The sequence below is a fragment of the Pseudopodoces humilis genome, chromosome 24 (genome assembly GCF_049639895.1).
Source record: "Pseudopodoces humilis isolate 2021_Gansu_Grassland_sample_001 chromosome 24, ASM4963989v1, whole genome shotgun sequence".
In the NCBI taxonomy this organism is placed as follows: domain Eukaryota; kingdom Metazoa; phylum Chordata; class Aves; order Passeriformes; family Paridae; genus Pseudopodoces; species Pseudopodoces humilis.
The window spans coordinates 6,770,310-6,791,771 of NC_142223.1; the positions used below are offsets into that span (position 1 = coordinate 6,770,310).

Here is a 21,462-nt window from a genome sequence, read left to right on the forward strand (position 1 = left end):
CTGACAGGGACACCCCACCCCTTAGAAAAAATAAAATCAGGAATCTAGCAGATCTAACAGAATATTTCACAATGGAGTTGCACAGTGTATGCACTCAATCGCTCCATTTCCCAGAAGATTCATTACAGTTACATTAGAAAGTCAAATCAGGCAATTCTGCAGTCTGGTGAAAGCTAGCATATGAAAGCAGGTTAATACAAAAGAATTTCATTTTAAATAGAGGACATTTAGGACTTTTAAAAGCAACATTATGATAAAAATTTCAGGGTGTTTATTCTGGCTTCAGAGCACGCTTTTCAAGTCTTGTTTCAATGATGGAACTGATTTTCTAAGGAGGGAGGGAGGGGATGCTGGGTCTCCAAGGTTTGCCATCTTAATTACCCCGTGCTCAGAGTCAGGACAGATCCTTCCCCCCTGAGCAGCCAGGGCAGGGCTGAGCCCAGCAAAAACATCCCTCCCCACCTGCAAAGGCTGAGAACTCCTCACTACCCGGTCCCAGGGGGCTGCATCCCAGACAGAGGTGTCATTAACTACAAGATCCGAGGCATTTGAAGTTTCCTGCTTACCTCACAACACAGGTATTATATCTAATTATTACCGTTTAGAACCTTGCCTCCACCTCAGCGAGTAAAATGCAAACAGTGAATGTAATTACTCACTAAACTAATAATGTAAGACCTGATTGACAGGCTGGAAGAAAAAAATCGGTTCAAAGCAGTTTTAACTTGAGTATAAGCTCAGCTGAATGAAGACAAGCAATTTCAGAGCAATTCTTTACTACAGGCAAGACACCTCCAAACACACAAGTCACACACAGCAGCAACATCAAACCCCCAGAACAGAGGGGCTGTCACAGCACCAGCTCTGGCAGCATTAATGACAAACTTCATGCACCCCTGCCTATGTTTAATTTAATACAAAACCAAATACAGTCAAAACATCTGCTGCATTATTGACGGTTACCAGGATAAATGAGATTTGACATTTCACAGGAACTCATTAGACAGTCTACTTACACCCCACATTTAAAGTGTTTCTGATTTTACATCTCTTTGGAAAACACACACGGTGTGGACACTGAACTGGTATTTTTATTTTTGACCCTGCTGTTTTAAAGGAATCAACTTGCATAGCTAATTACTGAGGATGGAAGCAGCACAGATCACATTACTGTTTTACCCTCTGCTACCCCAAATGCTCCTGAAACGCAGGAGAATGTTTGTGCTGTCCTGTTTGAAGGGATGCAGGATGGTGCCACTGCCACCCAGGGATCCTGAAGTGACCCCTCTGGAGCCCTGCAGCCTTTCCCATGTCTGCAGGAGATAATGCAGCAACAAACGCACTGCAGCCCAAGCAAGAACTGTCTCCCTTTAATTTCTCACATCTTGACTCCAGAGCTGCACAAAAAGTTATTAAAATTAATGCAAACTATCATAACTCTGTCTTTTTATTACTGGTAATATTCCTCCTAAAATATTAGTCTCCTTGGCTGAACCAGCATGTCTTTTTGAAAATTGTCTTTGAAGATCAGAAACTCCTTAGCATAAAAAGTGAAACATGCAATCATGTTAATTTGACAAGGTAAAAGGGGGAGGAAAAAAAAATCACTTCAGCTTAGTATTTCTGAAACTCAGGCTATTCTTTCATTTAAAATAAGAAAAAAAAAAGGATTTTTCTTTCCTGGTTCCCACTCCAGTAACAGAAGTGAGGATGTAACAAAGGCTTTTGGCCCTCCAAGTGTTTTAAAAACAAAACCAGTAAGTTTCAAACTTGGCAAATGGCCAAAGTAAACATCTCCCATCTTACATGAAATTGCTAAGTTTGAATAAATTGCTGAAGCTCGAACAACCCTGGCAATCCAGTGAGTGCTCATCTCTCCTTGTTTGCATAATCAGCACCACAGCTATATATATACACATATATATACATATATATACACACACAGATATATATATATATATATATACATAAACACACACACACACATATATATATATATATACACACACATATATATATATGTAAGGAAGAGGCAAAGAGCTTCAGCACATGTGTTGTATAAACAAGAAATTCCAGCTGGAATTTCTCACTCTTCCTTCCGAAGTTAAAGTGAGCTGCATGCCTGGCCAAAACATCACATTATCCAGTTATTTTATCAAAAACAAGCACAGAGCATCCCCACGTTCCCAGGTTTTGTATCAAAAACCCCACAACCCAAGAATTTCACGAGCTGGCAGAAGCATCACAGGTTTTCAGTATCCAAGTGCAGCTTATGGTAACACTTTGTGCATGTGAATGTTGTGTTCTCAAATCATTTGTTCCTCTCATCTGCTCTCATCTGAGCAGGAAACGCTCAGAACAGCCCATTCCTCACTGCTCCCATGTACCACAGCGTTCCTGTGAGTAATCCCTGTTACCATCCCCGTTCCCAAATATTTATGGACACCTCTGCAGTCAGTAATGGGCTCCTGATTGCAGAACAGCATGTTCAGAGCTGATCAGCACCCTGAGAATCACACACTCCTCAGAGCCATCCTGGGGGAGAAGCTAAATGCCAACATTCAGGGATGACAGGGATGCTGGCAAATGGTCTGTGCCTCTCTGAGGCTCTAATTGCAGAGGTATTCCCAGGGAAACCAGGGGTTCTACCTCTCTACACAGGCTCGGCTCTGCTGAGGACAGACACACAGGTTTCACAGGCACACAAATCCACCCACACGAGTGTAAACACACAGCCCCACACTCTGGGGAAGCTGTGACTGCTCCTCCGACACCCAGCCCCGACAAAACACCATTTCCAGGAGTGCAGAGTAACCTCCTTTTCATAATTGCTCACTCCATTTTTAAAAGCATGTTCCTCTCCCTTACAGTTACAGAATGATTTCAAAAGCATGAACCCATTAGACATTTGCCTCAGTCTGCCCTCAACAATAGCCTGGAGAGATAAAACTCTCATTTGTTTCCACAGAGGCCCTATTGATTCTGCTGTCACAGAATATGACTATTCTCTCCTCACGCTGCTTTTCAGAACAGAGCATTCTGCCGTGGAGCTGCACTTTTATTGCCTTGCCTGGCTCCCAGAGCAGCTCTGGAGCAGTGGTTTCTCACAGCACCACCCCTCCCCATCCCAGCAGAGCTTTCAGCAGGCGAGGCACAGATAAATCCACTCCACACACCCCAACACACAGCAGAGTCAATGCAAAGAAGCAGCCGGGCTGTGGGGAACACCCAAACTCCCTGCACCGACTGTTCCCCACTGCTCCAGCAGGAACAGCCAGGAGGAGCCAGGTGGAGAGGAACCACCTGCCTTACAGGAATCACCCACAGCATCACCCAAGTCTCGTGGTTCTTCAGAAAAACAAGGTCAGAAGGTTTCTTCCTGGCACTGCTGTAAACGTGAGAGCCTCCCGTGATCCTGGGCTGTCACTGCAAAGCTGCCACGTTTTATTAGGACCGGGGAATATCGACTGCCTCCCGTCCCTGGAACGTCACTGATGTGATCCTGCAGCTGAAGTCAGGCACAATTTCCATTTCCAGGGTAGAAAAAAGCAAGGCAATGCAATGTACAAAAACTGAAAAAAGAATAAATTTAGCTTGCTGATATTTGGGTCAGTATGGGCCAGTCCTGCAACATCTGCCACCGACTTCATTTCCACCACAACGAGGACTAAATAAAGACATAAGGATTTAGCACACCAAGTATTTTACAGAGCTTACAGTAGGACCTAGAAACATTTCCAGTGATCCTGATCCAACTCCAGTTATAATGCTGCAGCCACCTTTAGCTCACTAAAACAATTCTATTAACTATGGGGAAATTTCAGCTTCTCTGGTAGCAGGGAAAGGCCCTTCAGTGAATCTGTGTCAGAAACACAAGTCAGCTTACAGATGTTGAGGAGTTTGGTGATGGACTAAGCTAAGTCCAAGGGCTACAGGGAGCCAGAGGCCACCAGGGACACCGTGAAAACTGCCCCTGCCAGGCAGCTCCGTGTCCAGCTGAACTCGGTGTTCCCACTCCTAGCAGAATATTCCAACACATATTATAAATCTCCTCTTAACCTCCTCACTTCCCTAATCCCTGGCAGTACAGGAACTTTTCCCCAGCACCCTGAACAGTTTCAGGGGGATGTAACTCACACTTGAGAGCTAATAGACAGTTCAAACAAGCATCAGATGTTTTCATACCAGCCCATGTAATCCCTGGGCTCCTCACATCTGCCTTTCATTTGTGATATAATCACACATTTATTTTCCATTTTATAGTTTAATTTCATATACTGTTTAATTGATCTGGGGTCTGATCTTGCTGCAGCCAAGGGACATCATGCTCCTCCCTACCCATATTAACGTGGAGCTTACACAGTCCTGCAGTTCTCCTGCTCACCGACAGATCCATGTATTTATAGAAGAGAATTGCTCACACATTCTTCCCCCTAAACTACAAACATAAACCCTTAATACTTCACAAAAATCTAGTGGGGAAAAACTACAGAAACTTGATGAGCTCTTCTATAAACACTTAAAAACAACGGCAAAAGCTTTAAGTGTACTGGGAGGTGAGGGGGCAGAAAGAGGTATCAATATTTAATCCACTGCTAAAAGTGCAGCATCAAAGCTGCACCAGGGTGGCATAACATTGCAGCTGGTTCCATTTTCGTGTTCTTACATTAAGAAACCAGCTTTTCCTTTTGCATTATGTATTAAATAGTACATATTTTAGAATCTCAGAAAATCATCTCTAAGCCTTGCTAAGCCTTTATAATTGAAAAAATTGCATTTAGCGTTTTACCAGCTAGACATGCATGAAATACTAAATTCAAGGACAGAGCTAATGGTAATTTCTTGATAGTCTCCTGTGATCTATAGACCTTCTCAAACTCACCACATCTGCAAAGCAGAGCCATCAGTGTAGTTCACATCCTAACTTAAAGCACACTTGCATTCTTCATGTTCGAGCAAGGCAAGTTCAGGCTTTCTATCCACAGATTCCTTCCCTGAGAAAATTGCCACCATGTGGTGACTGGCCTGTGGTGACTGGACACTGTTCTGAACATGCTGCCTGGCTGAGGAGCATGGAGAAACTGAGCAGTTACGTTCCCAAACACAGAGATGCACCTCTCACAAGCTTGGCCACGAAAATCTGGGTTTTCAGGTTGCTCCAGACAGGAGTTGCCTTTTCCCAGTTCCAAAGAGCAGCCTGGGAATGGTCAGTGCTGCGTGAGCTTTCCAGCTAATCCCAGCCCTGGACACGACCCCTGAGCAGTCCCTAAGAGCTGGCAGTGCCAGCACAGGCAGAGCTGCAGGGACACAAATTGCACATATTGTTAACAGAATACATTTCTGGCAACCGAAGAGCAATTAACATTGGAATCCTTCATCATCTCGAGATCTCAGCACTGGAGAGCTGGACACCAGAGCCAGAGTGACGAGGAGCTGGGGCTGGCACCAGCCTGCTCCTCCCCAGCCACACACACCCAAACAACTCCAAGGCAACTTCTTGGCAAAAGGAAGATAGGAACATATATATATTTTTATAATTTTATTTTTTTTACACCACATCCAGAACAGAACAGTGCAACACATTCCCACAGCACCCCTGAAGGCACTGAAAACTGGCTTTACTCTACCCATTATCACAGTGCACACACAAACTCACCCCACACATCATCTTTGGAGGTAACAACTCCCGCGTCCACAGCACATCTGTGCAGAATCTCACAATGTAAGTTTGCCCTGTTCGTTTGAACTTGCTGGGTCTAAAAGACACGCGAGTGCAGGCTGGAGCTCCCCAAGCTGCCTGGCATGCATTATTGAAGGCCAGCAGATGTTTATTCACACTGTACACCATTGTTGCCGGGGCACACAGGCACCGTTCTTCCCCCAAACGAGGCCAGGCACTCCCTGCTCCGGGATGGAGCCAGCTCCACAATGACAGCCATTCAGGCACGGCACAACTCACTAATGGGTTTTGATAACGGCAGAGACACCCACTGTATTCTTCAGCACTGCCCGACCTATTTCACAGTTCATTCTAAATAGATTTGGATGCATAAAATCATCCTAAGCACTGCATTTAAAGACATTATCTCCCTAAGCACAGGATCCCTCCAACACCTCTCCTATATTGATTAAATGACCAACACAGCAAGGATTTACAAGTCCACTATAATAGAAACCATATCCTCCAGCATCTGCTCATCAGTTCTTTGTGCTCCTTTATCCCCTCCACGCTTTAAGTGGTTTTCCATTTTTTAATAAAATACATTTCTGGTCACACCGTTAAGAACATCACCAGAACGTAAGAGCGCCGAAAACACTGAAAACAATATTCTTCCACTCAATACTTCTAAACAGCCAAATATCACATTAGAAGAACAATAATAAAAAAGACAATCACTCTGAAATACGGCCTGGTTTTGTCAGCTAGTGTAGATTCTAAAAGTCAGATGCTTGCATTTTACTTGTCTGCCATTACTGGCAAATTAAAGCTATGAACAAATGCTGCGTAGGCAACAAATAATTCTACTAACACGCCAACAATCACTTTAATCTCTTCCACTTAACAACTCATGAACCTTTTATGAACATAATCTTCTAGAAGGTAGCTGGTAATACAAGATAATCCCAGTACAAGTTTAATTAAAAATACAAACTACATATAGCTCCATGCTTACCAACTCTTTCAGGCTGGAGGAGCAGGAGTGGCTATTATTAATAGCTCCGTTAATCTGGCAAACTGAAGTGCACAGGAACATGCTAGAGAAGCATTCAACAGACCATTTCCCACTGCAAAAAGAGCCCTCACAAATTCTAACTTGCCTTAGCACAGCATCTAAACCCCCCCCGTTGTAAACAGCTGAACTAAAGCTTGCTTGCAGAGTTATGGATCCTACTTTATAAAGAAAATCCAGTACAAGATTATTTATTGTTACAGGCTACAATGGAATTAATCGGAAAGTAAAAATAAAAAAAAGCCATTTTCCTTTAGGAAACATAGAATTTGAGTCACTTGGCTGTCAGATGGAAGTCAACATAGATTTCATTTGACTGCCAAGAACCTTATTTGACTGGACATAAAAGACATTTGCTATTTTTAAACATACCTCATGTAATCATTTAACCAGAGCCCTGTAATTCAGACCAGGGAGCTCTTTCCACATTCAAAAGCTGATCAGAGCACGGGTCTTTACAGTTCTGTTTAAGAGTTGGCTTCTTTCCAATAAATACAACTTGCACTCCCAAGCTCCCCTAATAATCATCTGCACAGCTCTTTCCCCTTCTCCTAAACCCAGTCAGGGATATTTTCAACTGCCTGAGAGCCTCCAGAAAGCTTTTCCTGCTGCCTCTGACCACAGTCAGTGCCTCATACGTGTGGCAAGCAACAAGCAGTCCAGGCAGGCCAGCACTGGCCACTCGATGGCCACTGAGTGCTCAGGGGTGCGTCCAGCTCCTCACTGCCCTGCGAATAATGAAATCCAAAATTGCACACAAGTGGCACCCACCCGTGTCCCAAACCTGAATCACCTTCTCACCTCAACCTCCAGCTGAGAAACTGAGCTTTACAGTTTCTCAGAGTCACAGAAGGAATTCTCTCTAACACAGATGAGCAAATACATCTCTGATGAGCTCTCCTGGCACACACACAATGAAGTGATGTGTAGGTGAGCTGTCACATTCTTTTGGAGAAGCACATTCCCTAAACCCATAAGTTTTCCACGTTTTTCCCCCCTTTTTCTTTTGGATGAGACTGTGCCATGGTGAAAGGCACTCTAAGGGCTCTTTTTCACACCAAGAAAATAGCAAGAAATCCCATGCTGGAGAAAAAAAAGTGCACAAGCAAGCAAAATTAAACCTTGTGATCTAACACAGATTCCTTTAAACGTGTTTTAGCTCTGACACTTCACTGAGAACTAAAGGCATATTTTTGCCTCCTACAAGAAAGAATCAAATTTTAGACACAGCTGAATGAGTTACCACTACAGAGAAATGTGGGTTTCCTCAAGCTCGGCATCATCAAAAAAGCCAGACTATACAAAGGCTTTGTCCTTTCAGGAACACACTCCACTAATTGTAGCAGGCAAATGCAATTCCCGTGGATTTCCAGCTCCTGCGGGGATCCAGGAGGGTGCTGTGCCTCAGAGGAAGGACTTGCACATGTGGAAGGCAACCCCTTCAGATGCTGCTCTCTAACAGCATTTAGCAGCTCCCTCCTCTTAAATGATTTGATGCATTTCAGTACCCAGGGGTACCCCCAAATGTCAGATTCCCAGTGCACCTCTCATCCCCAAGCAGTTTCTCTAATGTCAAAGCTTCCAACTCAGGCAGTGCTCAGTCCCCAGAGCACTCAAGGTTTGTTTTGATACCAGTGGCTTAAAAAAAAATACACAAACACAAAAAAAAAAAACAACAAAAAACCCCCCAAAAATTGCACTGTGCTATAGAGACAACACTGGCAGCCCTCCCTGACAGCCGATTTATCTGCACTCCAAATTCAGGGCTAATCAAGTCACCAGAGCAAGCACATCAGGCACGTTCCACGCTCAGCAGCTCCTCCTGACAAACACTTAACATCTGCAGTCTTCTGAAACACCAGACATTTCTCCACAGCTGCAGAAGTCAAACTGTGCTCTGGATGAGTGGCCCCTCAAGTCCCATTTCTGCACAGGAACTGATGACCTGAGAACTGTGAACATCAAGGAACTAAGCAGGCAGCAATCGCCGAGGGAGGGATGCTTAAGGATGCTCCCCAAATAGGTTCTGCCCACACAAAAATCAAAATTTCAAGTACTGTTTGAGGCATTTGCCTGAGCACTGAAGACACTGCTGCTGCCAAGAGGTACTTTCAAGGTACCTTTCAAGTCTGGAAATGGAAAATGAGGGCAGTGGACCTCGAAAAGAAACCCAGCTAGAGGGGGAAAACATAAGTCATGTCCAAGAAATGAGGCAAACTCGTGCACATGCTTAAGTACACTCAGAACTGAAGGAAACTCTCCTGCCTCAGCCATGCTCCTTGATAATTGTTTGAATTTTATTTTAGTGTTTAAAGAATATTTTGGTTTTACTTGTGACACCAGCTCACTACAGCCACCACTTCTTCTCTAATCACAGCCCAGACAGAAAGGCCACAGCAGCTCCAAAACACATCCAGGCACACAGAGAATAGACCTGGTTGGACTTCAAACAGCAACTTTAGATCTCAGAGGGATCAGTGTTTCCTGCACTGCAAGTATTAATCTCTTCTGCCTAATTTTCCTCCCCGGAGCCCGCCCTTCCTCTCCCCAGGGAAGAGAGAACACAGATTTGATTCTTCATCCACCCACTGGACCACAGACTGATTTAAAAAACCTTATTTAAATGAGGTGCAAATTATGTTTCTACTGAACTGGATTCTACAGAACGTATTTTTATTCAAACCAAACATGGACACAGGAAATACCCCCCTGGCTTTCCTCAGCTTCCAGTGGGGTGGCTCCACCTCTTTCCATCCTGGAAGGCTCATTCAGCATCTAGAACTTCACCTCTGTGCACCCGAAAGGGAAATCCCATCTCCCAGCAGCTTCAGGAGGAAGAGAGAAGGTTCCTCAGAGTATTTCCAGGATGGATTGGGAAGTGCTCTCGGCAGGAGCCCACCAGGAGCAGGAGGGACACCAAGGGCAGGACTCAGCACCAGGAATGCTCACAGCTCTCCTGCCTCATCTTTCTGCTCCACTGAAAGCACAAATACATAAACCAAGGGCAAGACTGTTCCTGCAAAGCTTATTTTAAAGGCAAACTCGATCCAGGACAAGAATTACAGCATAAAAGAGTTCTGAAAACAACGGAAAATGGCAAACCAGAAATTTCCTCTAAAACTTTTAAGGAAAAAAGAAATTAACATAGCTCAAATCTGGCATCTAACAAAAGAGGCATTAAAAAAAACAAGAAGAATAATTTCCATTCAATACCAAGGAATTAGATATTCTCCACAGCTGCTGGTATGGCAAGATCCTGAACTGCTTTGCTATGGATGTGTAATACCAAATAGATACATCGGGACACAAAATAACAAACCCAAAGATACAACACACAGTTGCCATCAGAATTAAGCTTTTAAGTAAAAGAAGAGAAAATGCCTTAAAGGCACAGTGAGAATGTGGTGACCCGGAGTACATTGGAACAGCTCAGTCATGTTCTGATGCAAATATACCATTACATATATATATATACTTATATATATTTATGTTCTTAACACATTAACTGCCTGTTTCACGATCACTGTGAAAAGGAAACGTCGTGTTTAACTAAGTTAAACACATTTTTAGATTAGCAGAGTAAACACACACAGCAAATTGGCACTTTCTTATTGCCCAACAGCAATAAAACTCCCTGATAACAAAGTACCCTCACACCTCTTTTGTAAGCAGAAGAACAAAACTGCAATGAGTTACTTGGCTCAAGGTCATGCAACGAGTTTTCTGTGTTTTTTCAGTGTCTGGAGCCAAATATTGTGATACCAACATCTGAATTCTCATCAGGAATTAACAGCCTGGAATCTTCCCAGGCTCTCTTGTTGTCTGCTGGTACCCTGACCCTTTATCAGCTCCAGGAACTAAACATATTACCTAAGCATAAAATCCTTGGGATCCAATACAGGAATGGAGTTCAGTTTCAAACAGAGCAAGGGATTCACTAAGAATCCCTCCCAGCCTTCGCTTCTCTCCAAGAACATCCAAAGTTCACCAGAACAGGCCCAGCAAGGAGAAGTGAGAACGTAACTTCTGGGGACTCCCAAGACTTGACTACACGTACACAGAAGTAATTACATTCCACATCTTGCTGAACGCCTACTTTGGGACAAAAGCTGTGCAAGGAGTTATTTGATGACTAATTAGCGCAGGGAAGAGCACGTTAATTGAGGCAGAGCTGCAGAGAGCGGTGACGGAGCCGGAGAACAGGAGCGCAGCAGTTGCGCTGCTCACGCTCCAAAGAGAAGCGCTTACACAATAAAACCCAACAATGAGGGACTGAGGCTATTCAGCATGAAGACAAGCAGGAAATAAGAATCAAATGACTTTTTCCAGCCAGAAGAATGAGCAGATATGCTGTTTACAGGCCGTTTAACAAAGCCAGCCCTGGAAGGTGAGCTGTGACAGGGACTGAGACTCAGGGGGAAAAGAAACATCCTCAAACACTCACATTAATCACCAAAAACCATAACAGGGAGAATCTCAAAGTCTACAGTGGGAAAATGGGCAGAATTATGGAAAAAAACCTAGGCAGAGATCCAAAATAAACATGTTATAAGTCACATAGGACTGTGTGTGATACAGGAACGTGTCACTGATAAACCCAGAACCTCCCTATGAATTAGGACAATTAAAAAATTCAGATTACCAGACTCTGTGCACCACTGCCTTTTCACCTACTGCCCTCCAACAGCTCAGAACTCCGATGGAGCACCCAAAGAGCCAGGAGTGTTCCAGCAGAGCAGAAGAGAACCTGGATTCTGCCTCAGTTTTCTTCCAAGAGCAAGGTTTCCCTGACCATGCACAGACAGGAGGGGCAAGCTGGGCATTTGACTCACAGGAATCTCTAAGTGTACAGGTAAATAGATTTGTTGAATCATTGAGTAAAGGTTCTCATCTGAAGGGTTCATGTTGGAAGGCAAGTAACATAATTCAGTGGTTTAAAGAGCAGTCAGAGCCAGGTCTATTAAGTTTCATGAAAATGAATGACCTTAGAGACATAAATTAGATTTCCGGCATCTCACTCCCAGTTTGTAGAAATGAGGATTAAGTGTTTAAGTCTCCTGCACCGACCTCATTAGAAGATCTTTAACGGAGACATTGCATTCCTTCTCAGCCAGGCTGCACCCCTGGCACGGCTGTACCAGCTACCAAAGGACACACAACCACTGGGAAATTGTGTTTCACCCAAAGCAGGAATCAGCTGCCCTGATGAACCTCAACTTCTTCCTTCATTCAAAGCCCATCTGAAGGTCCCAATTGTCTGACACCACCGTTTTTTACTGGGTCTTTCTTGGGGAAATACAGCCCTTAAAACACTAGAATTCCATGATCTACAGCACTTTCTTCTTTCATATTCATGACACTTTTCATGTAAACATATTCCAGTCCCTTGTGGATGCTGGCATCAGCAGACTACTGCCATATATGCACTTGTTTAAGAAGATTCATAATCCTTAAACACATATATTTAATAGCTTTGATATTTAGCACAAAGCTGCTGATCCCCTAACACCCTATAATGCATAGTTAATTACTAACTGAATTTGCCATTTTCTTTAAACCAGGGAAATAAACTGGTTGCCAAAATAAGTAAACCATCACATTCTGGTTTAATTCTCTATTTCACCACACCAAAACACTCAAGTCTAGATCATCCTGCTTTACATTGCAATGCAGCCACGTAATTACTGTAGGTGCTCAGGTTTAAAACACGGTGAAGTCCCAGCAGCTCCCTCCAGACCACTGTGATCTCAGCAGCAACAGAGAAAAGGCTTCTCTGGGTTAGTTTTTGTTAAAATTTGAAAGATATTAGCTGAACGGAGACCATGTGTCAGTTTATGCAGTTCAGGGGTGGTTATGGAACAGGCAGTGCTACAAGAGTGCTGAGCCAAGCTCTGAGTGCAGGGCTGAGATCCCAGGAGTCAGAGGCACTCTGAGTTAAGTGTGCAGAGCCATTTCCTAAAGCACAGACACAAAAGGGCTGCTGGAAGTCACCTGGCCTTCAGGGAAGGGAAACTGGCACCAGGGAAACCTGCATGGCACGGAACACCTGCTGACTTTTGTGGGGAAAATGCTACAAACACACACACACACATTCATATCAATCCAAAAAAAAAGCTGGGTTTTCTAAAAGTTTTAACAATGACCTCTCACCGGTAAGAAATTCTGCTCCTCACTGGTTTTATCCATTTTCAGTACAGCACAAGGATGTTTCCCCTATGTATTTTACTAACAGCTGTAGGAGATGCTGCTCCCAGACCAGCTGACCCTGACAATGCTTCCAAAGAGCTCCCAAAAAAAAGGAGAATCTGCAGGAAGATGGGCCCAGTGCCCAATAACTTGTCTGCTTCCACCCCAAAGCAGTTGGCCACATGAAAAGGACCAACATAAAGGAGACACTGCTCATCACCCTGACAGAAATATTTATTAGCACTGGATGACACAACTTCCTTTCTCTTTATCCCCTTTCCTCAGAGAAAACAAACTTCCCTAATTCACCTCACTTCCCCCTTCCCCCAATTCCCTCCTTCTCTTATTTCATGCCAGTAACTTGTAGTGCATAATGAATTTCTAACCAGCCTGCCACGACAGTCATCTCAGCAATAACCAACATTCCTGAAAGTTTTGTGCAAGCCAGCAGATGGATAGGAAAAAACTCTCTAATTAATTACATCCCCAGTAAGGCATGGCCAGACAGAAAGCAGCATTTGGGGTTTTGCTTGGCAGCCAGGAGCCCGTAGGCACAGCCACGTTATTGTCCACTCAACTGCTAGGAAGGACAGTGGAAAGAAAAAAGAGGATTTCACAGGGATGGAGGGAGCAAACTTCAGGACTTACAAGCTCCTATCTCCTTGGCAGAAGCACTAAAACAGAACCTTCATTAGTTCTGCTGATCAGGAAAATAAATTTACACTCCAGCCCTCACCGCCTGTACTAGAAAAGATCACGAAACACCCGTGATCATAAAAGAGAAATCCTGTTACATATTTGAAACAGGCCAAAATTGACTCTCAGTACCAGGGATTAATAATACCACAGAAACTTTTTTTATTACAGACAAGTAGATTAAATACATAGATTAACTACGACCTCAAAATTAATGAGCACTCATTTTCTTCCACTTATCCTGAATCTTATAACGTGAACTGGCCTCTCATTTGTGTTCTGTAGGAAGAACAAAAGACAACCTACATAGAGAATAGCCCATTTTTCAGTAACTCAATCATCAAAACTTACTTTTTCATCTATCAAATTTATGTGATACCTAAAGTGATCCACATTTTCAGAATTGCATTTCCAACATAACTAAGATGCCAAATGCAAATAGAACCCTTTCTGTCTCGAATCCACAGAAACACCAGCAGCTCCATACAGCACATTCCAAACACACGTTTCTAAGAATTCCACAGGAGAAAAAAAAAGAAAACAAAAAAAAAAAAAAGGTGATCATTACCCCAGCTGGGCACAGAGGGAAAAGTGATGTTTGCATCCTCACTAGTTTCACTTTTCTCTAGGTCAGCGTACAATTCTGGGTGCTCAGTGAACTAACAAACATTTGCATTAAAAAACCAACCCGAAGCCGAAGCACACAACACCTATTGAGGCAGGCACAGCCAGGCTAATATTTCGATCTGTTTGTGCTTTTCAGTCCCTTCCAGGCAGCCCTTGCCCCTGTGGGCTGCGAAGGCACAAGGAGCCAGTGCAGCATTCATATCTTGTTTGCTCCTTTGTTCCCCCATCAGCCTCTCTGAAAGGAGCACTTGGGCACAGCCACCAACATTAGCAAAGCCTGTGTAAAACGCTGCTGGCAAAGCCACAGCCAGAGCACAAAGCTGCCTTGTGCATCCTGCTCCCCAGCACCTCTATCACTCCAAGGAGGGCACGGATTTTCCTCTAGCAGCTTGCTGGAAAAGCCATCCCCAAAGTGCAGCTGATCACACTCACCCTGCACCACCTCCACAGCAGTAACCTGCAAACTTCATCTCAGGCGGCTTTGGAGAAAAAAAAGCACATTAAATAAACAGGTCTCAAATCAATAGAGGGTTTGTTCTGTTATGGTTCAAAGATAGGTTTCACTTTAAAATATTTTAAGCACATTAATTTAAATTGAAGCTCTGAGCTAAAATCAGAGAGTATGCATCCCTTTAAGTCAAGCAGGATGATTTGTTTAGACCTCATGCAACAGAGACAACTGCAGTATATAGCAAAACCGGAGTGAAAAATAGCCAAACATTAAAAATATTTAGTCTAGGCAGGACACCACCTCAAAAAACCCAAATACCAGTTCACTAGAAACCTAGAGTTGGTGGTTTTGGGTTTGTTTGGGTTTTTTAATAGTTAATTCCAACCCCAGCCACCCTTTTTTAATTTATGTCCTTCCTCCCTCATCTCATTTCAGGATCACATAATAACTAATTGTTTTCCAATTGTCATTATTTTTCCAACTAGAAATTTAGCACAATTCGGGCACTGTGTTCGCACACCAAGAGCAGAGTGCAACCTGGCACTGACTGAGGCTCGCAGGGTCCCCCACGCAGCTCCGGATGAAGTCAGAGGTGCCCTGGGGCAGTCCCGGGGTGTGAACAGCCCTGCTTGGGAGGAAAAGGCACAATTCCCCCTCCACTAACACATACTCGCTAAATTCCATGTGCTCCCAGCACACCTGCGGCCCCTCCCTCCCCCAAAAGTGAAATAAGTTCTTTATGGGTGGAACAACCACTCGGAGTGGCTTCAACAGAAAGATGCATTTTGGAGCTGTGAGAATAAATCTACAGATTGTTATTTTAAAAAGTCAGTTATTAAACCACAACATCAAAATGCCCTTTTTCTCAGCTAAGCTGCAACCAGTGCTAACAATTACAGGATCACAGACTGAGCTGGAAAGGACCCAGGAGGATCAGAGTTCAGCTCTGATCAGTTCCTGGCCCTGCAGACACCCCAAAATCCCAGCCTGGGCATCCCTGGGATCTGTGTCCTGGAGCTGCGGCAGCCTCGGGGCTGTGCCCGTTCCCTGGGGAGCCTGGGCAGTGCCAGCACCCTCGGGGGGAAGAACCTTGCCCTAAAATCCAACCTGACCCTCCCCTGGCACAGCTTCAAAAATCACACACACCACATCTCTTCAACCCCACCGATGTTGTCACTCTCACCTTTTGCTGTGGCAGCCCTGAACCTGCAGCCACAACTCCCCAGGAAGGGCTCTGCATGCAAACAAGCCCAGCAAGGTAAAAGAAACCCCTGGCTGCAGAGAAATCACTGCCTGCTCAGCCACCAGGAATGCCCGCTGAGGACAGCTCTGTCTCTCCTGGTCCCACTCACCTTTTCTGCCCAGGAAATGCTCCCTGTTTCACACAGGAGCTCTGTCCATGCACAGAGTTTTCCATCCCAGCCTCTGCACAGAACGAATTCCCACGGCACAGGAGTCCCAGAGCCACAGAGAGGCAGCACAAGTGTTCCACCAGCCCTCTGAGCTCCCACCCCAGCAGCCATGCACACAATCACCAGTCCCCGGCCACACCAAAGCTGGGACTGGGAGAAAAACACACAAAAAGTGTCCTCAACCCAGAGGCAACCACCACATTCTATTCAGGTAAGGAAAATGAAGTCATTGACCCCAATTACACACTGAAGTCAGCTAGAGTCCCAACCAAACCTGAGAAACCTCATGATTAAACTGTGACAGTCACTGTTTCCTGTTTTCCAAAGGATCCAGCACATTGGCAACTTTAGCTCAAGAACCACGTTATTTTTCACTCCCTTCTGCACACTCAGCATCCCCAGGCAGGCAGCTGAGATCTGACCCTGCCTCACCAGCCTGACCAGCCAAAGCCCCAAGCCCTCGTGCAGCAGCTGCTCTTTCCCATCCTCAGCACCAGCTCAGCCCTGCGAGGAGGAAGATCTGCACTCGGGGATCGTGGAGCTCCACTCCAGCTCCAGACATCCTACAATTCTACAGCCGCTGCTGGAAAAACAAAAGGCCGAAACAATCAGCAGGAAGGGAAACCGTGGATACACTGAAGTGAACCTCTGCACTTCCCCTCGCTTTTGTCATCCTCAGGCTTTTATGTGATGTGTCCTCCCCTCGCACACACAGCCCCGGAGCAAGCAGCGTGTTTATGGGAGGGAGGAAGGAGAGGAAGGAAGGAGAGGAAGGAAGGAGAGGAAGGAAGGAGAGGAAGGAAGGAGAGGAAGGAAGGAGGGGAAGGAAGGAGGGGAAGGAAGGAGGGGAAGGAAGGAGGGGAAGGAAGGAGGGGAAGGAAGGAGGGGAAGGAAGGAGGGGAAGGAAGGAGGGGAAGGAAGGAGGGGAAGGAAGGAGGGGAAGGAAGGAGGGGAAGGAAGGAGGGGAAGGAAGGAGGGGAAGGAAGGAGGGGAAGGAAGGAGGGGAAGGAAGGAGGGGAAGGAAGGAGGGGAAGGAAGGAGAGGAAGGAAGGAGAGGAAGGAAGGAGAGGAAGGAAGGAGAGGAAGGAAGGAGAGGAAGGAAGGAGAGGAAGGAAGGAGAGGAAGGAAGGAGAGGAAGGAAGGAGAGGAAGGGAAGGAAGGGAAGGAAGGGAAGGAAGGGAAGTTGAGGGCTCCATGGAGTGAGTGCACTTCCGAGCCTCACCTCGCGTGCTCCCGCTGCCGGGGCTCGGCGGCAGCAGCACAGCGCACACGCAATGTTTGGGCGCCCTTCAGCCGCTAATTCGCTGTTTTCTTCCTCCGAGGCAGGAAAAGGCCGTACTGGGGAGGCAGGGAAGGGGCAGGAGAGGCCCCGGGGCTCTCTGTGCCCCTGCTCCGCGGAAAAAGGCGCCGTGCGAGAGAGCGGAGTCCCGGAGGCGGCGAGCGCAGAAGAACAATGAGCTCCCAGGCCGGGCATTGTGTGCAGCCACCTCCTGCTCCTGCCTCCAGACCGCGGCCACAAACACCCAAAACCAGCCCAAATCGCTCCTGGGCCCCGCCAGGCATGGAAAGCAACCCCCTCCGTCATATGGGGGCAAACTCGAGCACGAAAAGCAGGAGGAGACGTCTTTATCAGAAGTGCTTTTATTATCATAGAAACGTTTCCACGCCTCTAAACCACCATGGATTTCTCAATTCTAAGGGAGCTGGGTAAAAGAGAAAAAAGGAAAAAAAAAAAGAAAAAGAAAAAAACAAAATGTTTGCCTGGAAATACCAGAACAACAACAACAAAAAAATGTACATTGCACGTTATTCAAAAATTTGACATGTGCCTTTCACAACCAACTTCTTTTGAAACAATGTTCTTTTTTATCTGGTTAAAGCCCACATTTCAGAACAGGGACACTACCTGAATTGTCACTTCAGACCTGTTCCGAGAAAACATTTTTACTGAATTCTAACAGGATGAACTAGTGCATGAGGCTCCTCAATTCAGCTGCACTGGTGCACAAACAAAATAACACCTTTGATTTCAATAATTGGCCAATGTAAGGCAGGAGTAAACAGCCATCAGACAGCAGCCTGCTGACTGCATAAAAACCTTCTGAGCTCCTCATCATCTCCAAGAATGCTGCTGCTTCGAGGAAAAACTCAACACAAGAACTCAGCAAACCAAAATAACTGCAAGCAGCCTGTAAAAATAAATCTAAGGGCAGAGACACCTCAACAATGAATCATATTGTTTTCTTCCCAACAATTTCATGAGCAGTCAGTTTCAGCAATGAAGCCTCCAATGTTGTCTACCTCCTACTACTTTCCTGATTCTGGGCATCTTCTTTTCACGCTTCAGAAAGAGAAATGGGAACAAAACAAAACAAAACAAACGAAAGAAAAAAAAAAAAAAAAAAAAGAAGAAGAGAGAAAACCCCACCCCTTTCTATGCCACTGAAAATGTTATGATTAAATCAATTTGCATAAAATCTTCATTTCAGGATTCCATACCTACACACATGAAAGCAAGCGTGCCTTTTAAACAGCTAAGTCGTTCTCCCGTTTGCGTGCATTTAAATCGTATATAAGTCATACACCCCCTTTATTTGGATGGGTAACAAGTTAAGCCTTTTCCTGAGCACATTATTCCTACGGAGCATCAGGCAGACACGACAGACGAGCAGCAAAACCAAGAAATAAATAAAGAAACGCGGATAAAACAAACAAATAACCCCCGAGCACAGACACACACACAGAGCCCAGCCCCGGCAGGCTGAACTCGGTGTCCCCGCGGGAGCATCCCCGCAGCCCCGGCGGAGCGAGCGAGCGAGCTCCTTCCCTCCTTCCCTGCCTCCCTCCCCGCGCTCCCCGGGGGCGGCCGCGGCCTCTCCCCGGCCCCGCGGCCCCGCGGCGCGCCCGCCGCCCACCCACCTCGGCGGGCTCTACAGCATCCGCGGCGCTCCGGGGCGCTGCCGGGACAAAGCGGCGGCGGCGGCGGCGCGGGGGGAGCGAGCGGCGGGGACCCCGCGCGGTGCCTCAGCAGCGGCAGCCCAGGGGCATCTTCCCGGGGAACAAGGAGGGGACGGAGGAGGAGGAGGAGGAGGAGGAGGAGGAGGAGGAGGAGGAGGAGGAGGAGGAGGAGGAGCGGCCGGTCCCGCGCTGCCCCCGCCCCCCCCTGCCCTCGCGCACGCACGCACCGCGGGCGCCCAGCAACGCCGCCGGCCGCGCGCCCCGCCAGTATCGCCGCTCGCCATTGGCTGCCGCGCCGCTCCACGTGACCCGCCGGCCAATGGCAGCGCGGGATGGAGGGGATTTAAACGCGAGGGGAGGCGGGGGCGGCGCCGCGCACAAAGGCGGCCGTGAGGGAGGGGCGGCTCGGCCCCGGCAGCGCTTCCCTCTGCCCCATCCCTTTCTTCCCTTCCTTCCCTTCTTTCCCTTCCTTCCCTTCCTTCCTCCATTTCTTCCCCGCGTTCTGCGGGTCGGTTTCATGATCGCTGTCCCCAGCGGCACGGGCGTTGTTTTGAGGTGCCTTTGTCCCCCTGCTGCTCCCAGCCCAGCCCGTGCCTGCCCGGGCATCGGCCGTGGAATCACGGCATCGGGGAGGTGACAAATCACAACGTCGAGGAGGTTAGAAAAGACCTCCGGGAGCATCGAGTCCGACTCGAGACCCACGCCCACCTTGTTCCCAGCCCAGAGCACCGAGTGCCACTTCCAGGCCTTCCTCGGACCCCGCCGGCCATGGGGACCCCAAACCCCCCTGGGCAGCTCCTGCCGAGGCCCGAGCACCCTTAATGTGCAGAAATTCTTCCCGAATTGCCAGAGGTCTCCACAGACCTTCCAGAGGTCCGGCCTGAGCCTTCCCTGGCGCAGCTTAAGGCGGAAATCGAGAGAGGCCGAATGGTTTGGCTTGGAGGGAGCTTGAGGCCCATCCTGTCCTGTGCCTTCCTCAGGCCCGGGCGGTTCCCGGTGCCCATCCCGGTGCCCGGGGCTGGTGCCAGGGCAGAGCAGCCCTGCTGTGGTCCCGTCCCTCTGTCCTGGACGTGTCCAGCGTGCTCTGGCTGCCCCGAGTTGTCTCGTTCTCATCAATTAGTGAACAGTTTCCAGCCTTAGAGTAAATGTGTTTGGAGTGTCTTCAATGGGAGGCGAGGCACAGAATTTTATGGCTCTGTCAGAAGCTCCAGTCCATCAGCCCTCTAAGGTTCACACTCTCTATCAGTCACATTAAGCTGCTGTTACCGAATGTTCAGATTATGCATAAGTGCTTTGCTGGATAAACAGCTGATGCTGCTTCTTGCTGCTCTGTGCAGCGAGGAAGTTGACACAACAGCAGAATTCCAAATTACTGAGTAGCAATTAATAAAACCCTTGGTCACTTAGGAGATTTTTTTTAAGCTTTTTCATCTCTGAGCTATCACATATTTAGACAAGATAACGTGAAGGTACCAGAGCTGAAAATAGAGCAAACTTGTTATTTAACATTAACTTCACCTCTCCTCCACAGGCCAGCAAAATAAATCACATGGCTGTAAAGAAAGTCACACGTTCTAGCTGGGGATCTGAGCATTTTCATGTGGAATTATATCTTCCTTCTGAAAAGGCACTCGGATATGTCAGGGCAGATTTTGCCCTCAATTACACTCGTGTAACCCCAACTGTTTGCTGCCTCTGTAAACTGTCTCCGTGGTCGATTCCAGTGGTGCTGCAGAGATAAGTTTGAGGCTGTTATTGCCTTCAGCAGGGGGAAGTGGGAACTGTTCTCACTGAAGAGAAGGGAACACACAAGGAGATCTGAGCTCTGCACATCAGAGGAATTCAGCTCTCTGCCCTGAACATACAGGACAAATTTATCCCCAGCATAACTTCGGGGACATTACCACCAGAGGGTGAGACACAGAGCTGATTGTGTTCTAATAACTAATTTAGATAAGGGTCTGGAAATGCACATCAGTTCAGTGTCTGACACCGTCGGAGCTACACTTAGGCTGTCCTTGATAGAGCCCGATTCCATCTCTCCTATTTTCTGCACTAATTACAATTTCATGTTCCTTGGCCTCTGGATGTCTGCATTAAAATCTCCATCAATTGCCACAATGGCAGTTTTGCCTTCAGCTTTTTCCTGCCACTCTCTCTGTAATGGGGAAATTCTCCACAGCAGCCTCTCTCCCTTTCCCTTCCTCTTTCCTCTCCTCTGCTCTGGTGATGAAGTCACCACACAAGGATTAGAAGTGTTTACTCACAACATTTTGATGCCAGGTTTTGTTGTTAAACAAACCCAAGCACTCTGGGGGGAATAGCCTCATAAATACACATATAATGCGTGTATCCCAGTGCAGAGGAGGCCAACACCTTGATTAGAGGGATGGGGCACAAG

At 46.6% G+C, this 21,462-nt stretch overlaps 1 protein-coding gene across 1 annotated transcript in view; it reads right to left on the reverse strand.

Annotated features, from left to right (window-relative positions):
- The window catches only part of RERE (arginine-glutamic acid dipeptide repeats), a 173,415-nt gene extending 154,250 nt beyond the window's left edge, over positions 1–19,165 (reverse strand). Inside the window, exon 1 of the mRNA XM_088066413.1 lies at positions 19,023–19,165. The gene's annotated coding sequence lies outside the window, so the exon portion shown is untranslated. The remainder of the gene's footprint in view (positions 1–19,022) is intronic.
- Positions 19,166–21,462: the final 2,297 nt, after the last annotated feature.